This window comes from Somniosus microcephalus, chromosome 1 (genome assembly GCF_052327205.1).
Source record: "Somniosus microcephalus isolate GS21.2 chromosome 1, FLI_Smic_1.0, whole genome shotgun sequence".
Taxonomy (NCBI): domain Eukaryota; kingdom Metazoa; phylum Chordata; class Chondrichthyes; order Squaliformes; family Somniosidae; genus Somniosus; species Somniosus microcephalus.
Genome location: NC_140987.1, coordinates 306,103,492 through 306,112,009, shown reverse-complemented (window position 1 = coordinate 306,112,009; position 8,518 = coordinate 306,103,492). Strand labels below are relative to the sequence as shown.

The 8,518-nt window shown below is 44.9% G+C and overlaps 1 long non-coding RNA gene across 1 annotated transcript; it reads right to left on the bottom strand.

The window, feature by feature from the left end:
• Positions 1-1,693: 1,693 nt before the first annotated feature.
• LOC147124852 (uncharacterized) lies at positions 1,694-2,128 on the bottom strand. The gene is made up of 2 exons (XR_015080606.1): positions 2,072-2,128; positions 1,694-1,892 (listed from the first exon to the last, which is right to left on the bottom strand). It is a non-coding gene; the product is annotated as an uncharacterized LOC147124852 (long non-coding RNA).
• Positions 2,129-8,518: the final 6,390 nt, after the last annotated feature.

Sequence of the window (8,518 nt, the reverse complement as noted above, 5' to 3'; positions counted from 1 at the left end):
ATTTGTTTTCACTAATCTTTTTCTTTTTACATACTTGTAGAAGCTTTTACAATCAGCTTTTATGTTCCTTGCAAGTTTACTCTCATACTCTACTTTTCTCCTCTTAATCAATCTCTTGGTCCTTTTTTGCTGAACTCTAAACTGCTCCCAATCCTCAGGCTTGCTACTTTTTCTGGCAAATTTATATGACTCCTCTTTGGATCTAATACTATCCTTAATTTATTTTGTTAGCCATGGTTTGGCCGCTTTTCCTTTTGTGTTTTATCGCCAGAAAGGAATGTATAACTGTTGCAATTCATGCATTTGTTCCTTAAATGTTAGCCATTGCCGATCCACCATCATGCCAGGCTGAGGTAATTAATGAGGAATTTGTGCACAATTATACAGCCCTGCCCTCACCACCCCAACTATACCACTCTAATCCCTGCATTTTCACATCTAGGGGCAGGGTAGAGGAGTATCAAAACACCTCCCCATGGCTCTCAAATGGAAATCTACCCATCCTTCTCACAGAAGCAAGTCTGCGAGACAATCTAATAACTGGATCTACTATGAGACAAAGCTTTCCCACCCCTCTTATTCGCCTGCACTGATGTTAATTAGGGAGAAATTGCCTATAATTTTGTAAATAAGCTTTGTTAAATATTTTTTAAAAACACAACTGTGTGCTTTGCAGCACTGAACTCAGAAGTTTTGGGTAAAGCTGCCCCCAGTCCTTATAGTAGGAATAAAAACAGTTCATAGAGCCATTCTGTTGGCCAGAAATGGGGCACGATACAAACTCTGCAGGAAGAGGATCTAGGTCAATATCCTGGAATTCCCCACTGAACACCATTGTGGGAGTGCCATCACTCCAAGGACTGCACTAGCTGAAGGTGAAGGCCCACCATCACCAATCAGGCTGTCTAGGGATGGGCAATAAATGCAGCTTTGCCAGTGTCACTCACATCCCAAGAACAAATGAAAAAAAAGGGAGAAAAAGTGTTGATTAAGCTTGTTAAGAAACTGATGGCCATTCTGTTCTACTCAAAGGAACTGGCCAGCAGTGATGCAAAAAGGGGATAATGATTGTTCAAAAGCTAAAGTTATTGTGTGGGGTCATGCTCCCACCCTTCAGAACATTTTGACCTTTGGCTCTCTCCTTGGTGCATTTTATGGCGAAGCAAGTAATTTTTATCATAAGCTCTTCTGAATCATTGCCTTCCAACTCCAAAGTGCATTCAGTTAATTAATCTGCACCATTATACAAAATATCACCAGCCTCACACCATTTAAATTAAGTCAATTTTTTAAGTGTTCCTGGAGAGGCTTTCCTCACAACACACAGTAATTGCCCAATGGCCAGTTAATTCAGTCGATCAGTCTTGAACTATTTCGCCTGCATTACTCACCCTACGGCTTGAATTGCTTTGGAAAGTCCCTGAAGCTCTGGTGTAGCCAGGTTTTAAACCAATGGCTTAAAGTCTCAAATTCCACACCTAAACATGGAATTTATTTTATAACTGGGTCCTTATTACAGTTACATTTTTAAAAATTGTGAATTTTTTCAGGCATGGTATTTCTTTATTAAGCATTTTTTTACTGGCACAAAAACCTTTTATTTATATCATTAACTGGAGCAATGCATTGTCATCAAAGGAAAGTGTATGGAAAGCACTTTTTGTTCAAAATATTCCTCACTTTATGAAGTAACTTGGATGGAATCTTTTAATATCGATTAGTAAAAGCATCCCATTTCTTACTGATAGACAAGTTGAATGTCTCCTTCTGTTGATCACCTCTGGAGCCTTTCGATCCCAGGAAAGCCATGGCACAGGCTGGGGATGTAAAGTTCCTGAGTTGGCTTTGAGGTCTCATACTATGAAGCTGTTCATTATTATCATGGGAAAGACCTAATAGTGAGGGAAACCAAATCATAGAATTTTACAATGCAGTTATAGGCAATTCTGCCCATTAAATATGTGCAGGTGATTTTTTTTCCCATATGAACCATCTAGTTTAATCTGCTCAGTCCCCGTACCCTTTAATATTCCTCTTTTCAAGAAAGAAATTCTCTTTTAAAAGTACTTACGCAGCCTACTTCACCAATGGTTTGTGGCATCGAATTTCACATTGTAACCACTTCCTGCAAAACCCTTTTTTTTTCTAACCTCCCCTTTTGTCTCACCACCCAATGGAAACAGTTTAGCACTATTTACCCTTTCATAACTTTTCATAATCCTGAAGACATAATCAGTCAGGTTATCCTCAGCAATCTGAGCGCCAATGAAAAAAGCCCTATCTTCTCAAGTCCCTGTTCATAACTATAACCCCTCATACCTCATAACATTGTCGTGAATCTACAATGAACTTACTGAGAACTGCAATTGACTCAGATTCTGACAGCAATTTCATTGCTGCCATTTCCAACATTCACATTTCAAAACAGGCTCAAATGCCTGGCTATAAAAGGAATGGACCCTCGCATATTGGGTATCAGAAGGCAGCTGCAGCATGTTAATCAGCTTATGCAGTCAGAAAGTTCACAATAGCTGGGAACTGGTTGCAAGGCTCTCTTATAACTTGATTTAGTGGAGGGTGACAAGCTGGAGCAGAGCAGGCTGCCCGAGATGTCCAGCTGTATCAGAGGGGTATTCTCCGCACCCATCACCATATCATCCAGTGTACTTGGCACAGCTACTGTACCAGGCAATGATTGAGGAGCTCTGCATCGAGAGGTTTAACAGGTAAGTGCTTTATATAGCTGTGTCTCTGTTTCCAAAAGATTGCCAGAAGATCTTGAACACTTTGCTTACCCTGCCAACATGTGTAAAGATGACCATGGCCCTCATTTATTGGGCCAGAAATTCGGGTCGGAGGCTTCCCGTGGGTGCAAGCCCCAACCTGCACTTACCTAGCGCGCCGGCCGTTGTGCTGTGTGCCCGCATGGGATTCCGATCCTGGGCCTGCTCCAACTGCCAGCGCTTGTGTATCCCAGGGGCGCAGTTAGTTCGAAGCGTCCCCTGGGATCACGTGGGCCATGGAGAGCCAATCGTAGCAGGGAATCTCTATTCATAGATTTGACAGGAAGACCTGTCAAATTCAAGAATAGAGTTCGGCCCCAAAACATAACTAAAACTTCAAATAAATTTTTAAAAAACATCACATTTTTAAAATAGCTATAAATTACATAAAATAACTATTTTAAACAATAATTTAAATTTTTGAAAAAATTTATTACAGTTTCTAACAGGGCTAAAAATAAACTTATTTTTCTTTAAAGTATTTAAAAATAAGAAACCTGTGGAAAATTTTTTTAAGTTTACTTAATTCACCACTTACCTTGTTAAAAGCAACTGCTTTTAAAAAGCGTAGCTGCTGGAGACTTACCCTCCCGGAGAAACCTGGAAAAAAAACGCAAGTTCCAAGCGTACGTGCTGCCTCTCCGGCGCACGCATTTGACCTGTGAACCCCTTCCTTTAACGGAACGGAAGTTCCGGTTTCCCACGCATGCGCAGTGCATGCACGAAACCAGCACTTTCGTTGGGCCTACACGTGAGTACCCAGCGCGTACTCACCTGTGGGGACCCGAATTTCTGGCCCATTATGTTTCCAGTTCTTTCCAAGCTATCTTCTTCCAGGGCATCAGCTAATTTGTCAGTAGCAGTTTCATTGGAACATAGGACAAGAGAAGGAGGCAAAGTATTAACGTGGATAGAGAACTGGCTGGCAGATAGAAAACAGAGAGTTGGAATAAACGGCTCGTTTTCGGAGTGGCAGGCAGTGACCAGCGGGGTGCCGCAAGGATCTGTCCTGGGACCCCAGCTGTTCACAATATATATAAATGATCTGGATCAGGGAATTGGATGCAATATTTCCAAATTCGCTGACGACACTAAACTAGGAGGAGGGGTGGGCTCTGATGAGGATGTCAGGAGGCTACAGTGCGATTTGGACAGGTTGGGGGAATGGGCGGATACGTGGCAGATGCACTATAATGTGGATAAATGCGAGGTTATCCACTTTGGGGGTAAAAACAGGAGGGTAGATTATTATCTAAATGGCAATAGATTGGGAGATGGGGAAGTGCAGAGGGACCTGGGTGTTCTTGTGCACCAGTCACTGAAGGAGAGCATGCAGGTGCAACAGGCGATTAAGAAGGCAAATGGTATGTTGGCCTTCATATCAAGGGGGTTCGAGTATAGGAATAGGGATACCTTACTACAGCTGTACAAGGTGCTGGTGAGACCGCATCTGGAGTATTGTGTACAGTTTTGGTCGCCCCATCTGCGGAAGGATGTTCTTGCCATGGAAAGAGTGCAACGACGATTCACCAGGCTGATACCTGGAATGGCGGGAATGACCTACGAAGAGAGATTAAATAGTTTGGGCTTGTACTCACTGGAGTTTAGAAGATTGAGAGGGGATCTCATCGAAACATATAAAATTATGGCAGGCCTGGACAGGCTGAATTCAGAGAGAATGTTTCCAATGGCCGGGGAGCACAGAACCAGGGGCCACAGTCTAAAAATAGCGGGCAAACCATTTAAAACAGAGATGAGGAAGAATTTCTTCACTCAAAGAGTGGTGAGCCTGTGGAATTCCCTGCCACAGAGGGCTGTGAAGGCTAATTCAATAAATATTTTCAAGAGAGAATTGGATATATTTCTGAAGGCTAAGGGGATTAAGGGTTACGGAGAAAAGGCGGGGACGGGGTACTGAACTGGTAAGATCAGCTATGATCTCAGACGAAGATCAGCCATGATCTCATTGAATGGCGGAGCAGGCTCGAAGGGCCGAATGGCCTACTCCTGTTCCTATCTCTATGTTATCTATGTATGTCATTCATCCCCTCAAGTCTGTTCTGCCATTCAATGAGATCGTGATTAATTTGTATCTTAACACCATCTACCCACCTTGGTTCCGTAACCCTTCAAACCCCTGCCTAACTAAAAGCTATCAATGTCAGTTTTGAAATTTTTAATCAACCTAGCCACAGCAGCTTTTTGGAGGAGAGAGTTCCAGATTTCCACTATCCGTTGTGTGAAAAAGTGCTTTCTGGCATTACCTCTGAATGACCTAGCTCTAATTTTATGGTTATGCGCCCTTGTTCTGGCCTCCCCCAACAGAGGAAATAGTTTCTCTCTACCTTATTGAGTCCTTTAATCATCTTAAACAATTCAATTCTATCACCACTTAATCTTATATACTCAAGGGAATACCAGCCTAGTCTTTGCAACCTGTCCTCTTGTCCTCACCTTTCACCCCACCAGCCTTCACATTCAACGGATCATCCTCCGCCATTTCCGCCACCTCCAGCGTGATTCCACCACCAAACGCACCTTCCCCTCACTTCCCCTTTCAGCATTCCGTAGAGACCACTCCCTCCGTGACACCCTTGTCCACTCCACTATCACCCCCAACAACCCTTCCCCTTCACCAGGCACCTTCCCATGCAAGCACAGGAGATGCAACACAGCATACTGTATTCGCTGCTCATGATGTGGTCTCCTCTACATTGGGGAAACCAAACGCAGATTGGGTGACCGCTTTCCGGACTAAACATAGAGTTCAACAATTTCAGATCATAACCTCGGCCCCTATCATATATATATATATATTTTTATCCACACTTTTTGTCTGTGTCCTTTTTTTCTCCCCCACATGGAAGCTGTCTTTCATTCTGCCAGCACAATTTACACTTCATCTGGAGCCATCCTTTGTTTCTTAACTGATTCCATTACCATCTCCTTTTGCCTTGAATATCTCTTAACATCTTCCACCTTCCATCCTATCCCTTTTGTTCTTTCATCCCTTCCCCCCTTTCCCAGCCTCTTCACTTGCTTAAAAATCTGTTCCTTTTCCTGCTTTTTTCCAAGTTCTGACGAAAGGTCATCGACCTGAAACGTTAACTCTGTTTCTCTCTTCAAAGATGCTGCCTGACTTGCTGAGTTTCTCCAGCATTTTCTGTTTTTATCTCATGATTTAACCATTTTAGCCCCGGTAGCATTCTGGTGAATCTGCACTGCACCCCTTCCAAGGCCAATATATCCTTCCTGAGGTGCGGTGCCCAGTACTGAACACAGTTCTCTAAATGGGGTCTAACCAGAGATTTAAATAACTGTAACATAACTTTCACCCCTTTGTATTCCAGCTTCCTTGAGAAAGGCCAAAATTCTATTACCATTTTGTACCTGTCAACTAGCTTTTAGTGATTTCTGCCCCCGCCACACAGTACTGCCCCCCGATTACCAAAATCCACGACAAGGCCTTGGACAACGTGAACCACTATCCATACCTCGGGAGCCTACTGTCAACAAGGGCAGATGTCGTTGACGAGTCCAACACCACCTTCAGTGTGCCAGTGCAGCCTTCAGTCGCCTGAGGAAGAGAGTGTTTGAAGAACAGGACATCAAACCCGGCGCTAAGCTCATTGTCTACAGAGCAGCAGTGACACCTGCCCTGCTGTATGCCTCAGAGACATGGACCATGTACAGCAGGCACCTCAAAGCACTGGCGAGGTACCACCAACACTGCCTCCGCAAGATCCTGCAAATCCCTTGGCAGGATAGGCACACCAACGTCAGTGTTCTCGCTCAGGCCAACATCGAAGCTTTGACCACGCTCGATCAGCTCTGATGGATGGGTCACATCGTCCGCATGCCCGATACGAGACTCCCAAAACAAGCGCTCTACTTGGAGCTCCTACACGGCAAGAGAGCCCCAGGTGGGCAGAGGAAATGCTTCAAGGACACCCTCAAAGCCTCCTTGAAAAAGTTCAACATCCCCACTGACACCTGGGAATCCCTGGCCCAAGACTGCACAAAGTGGAGGAGAAGCATCCGGGAAGGCGCCGAACACCTCAAGTCTCTTCGCCAGGAGCAAACGGAAGCCAAGTGCAAGCAGCGCAAGGAGTGAATGTCAACCCAAGCACCCCACCCACCTGCCCCTTCAACCCCTGTCTGCTCCACCTGTGACAGAGACTGTAGGTCCCACATTGGATTCATCAGTCACCTGAAAACTCATTTTGAACGTGAAAGCAAGTCATTCTCGGTTCCGAGGGACTGCCTAAGAAGAAGAGAAGAAGTGATTTCTGTACTTGTATCCCTAAATCTCTTTGCTTCTCCACAATTCCTAGCTTCTCACTATTTAGAAAGTGGGTGATTGATGCTTTATTCAGCAGTACCAACACCTCCATCTCCTTTCCCACTGCAGTATATGACAGGACTGCCCAATTTAACCAGAGTGTTGAATTTCTTAAAGTACAGGGAATGATTTAAGGCAGCTGACACATTTTGTGATGTTCGACCATTCTGCCAACTAAAGATCTGAGCTTGATTGATATTGAAGTATTACCTTTAAGTTAAATTGAGTTCACAAAGGTTTAAAATCCACTTTGCAGCCAGAGCTGTGTTTTCAAGCCAAGCCACATTGGCCAGTGTTTGGAATGCTGCCTAACTTCAGATCAGATGCTAACCAGATCCATTAGCCTAGAAATTAGGCCCCGTAGCGCTTGGTTTTCAGGTGCTAAGCAGCCTACTAAGTCCCCAGTATGGTGGTGAGGGTGCTTGTATGCACTTCTAGTCAGAGTTGCATCACCCGCCATATTGGTACAGGAGGTAGCGCTATTGGCAGGGGCACGCATTATTCTAAGTGAAAATTAATCTATGTAGATGAGGGCCTTGAGCTTCTTCAGGACCCATTTTACATTTTGGACTGCCACCGGCATGAAGGCATCCTCATCAGTGCTATTTAAAGGATGACACATTACTTACAGCTTAGTTGCTGGGTTCGTGTTTCTGGCTACTGTTTGACTTTCTGTATCTTTTGCTCTGTTCTAGTACTCTGGAAAGTTCACTTTGTCCACACAGAGAGAGGTTTTGCTGCTCTTGCACTGTTGTTGCTCTTTGCCTCACAAGTAGTCTGGCCCCAGACCTGGGTGCTCTGGTTGGGCTGCCTTTGGGAATAGAGGGTGAGGGAGAGCAGCGGGACTCCACAGAGCAGGAGAAGCCACCAGAAGAGGGAAGAGAAGAGCACTGAAGGCCATCGCCACAGTGGGTCTTCACGGAGCGCTTCCCCTACCTAAACTTGATTGAGGAGCAATATATGAGGCCCCTTTGCTTTACTGCGGAACTGCCACCGAGCTACCTCATCTAATCCAGCCACAGCTCGAGCATCGAACCAGGTCATGGACAGCACTTCTTGAGCTGTCACAGTCGCTGTGGTCTTTAACTGTTATGCCACGGGTTGCTTTCAGGCTGCAGCAGGTGACATGAGCGACATCTCACAATTCATAGTCTATCGCTGTATCAGGGGGATCATCGAGGCTCTCTACACCAGGAGGAAGACTTCCACCTCCTGTCCTATTGACAGAGCAAAGCAAGAAGAGAGAGCACTAGGTTTGGCTGTCATGGCAGGCTTCCCCATGGTGCAAGGTGCCATTGACTGCACCCATGTGTGTACTCTCGATAACCAGCCTCACATCCTTATCCATCAAAAGGGAATCCACTCCCTCAGCGCACTGCTCATTTGTGACCAC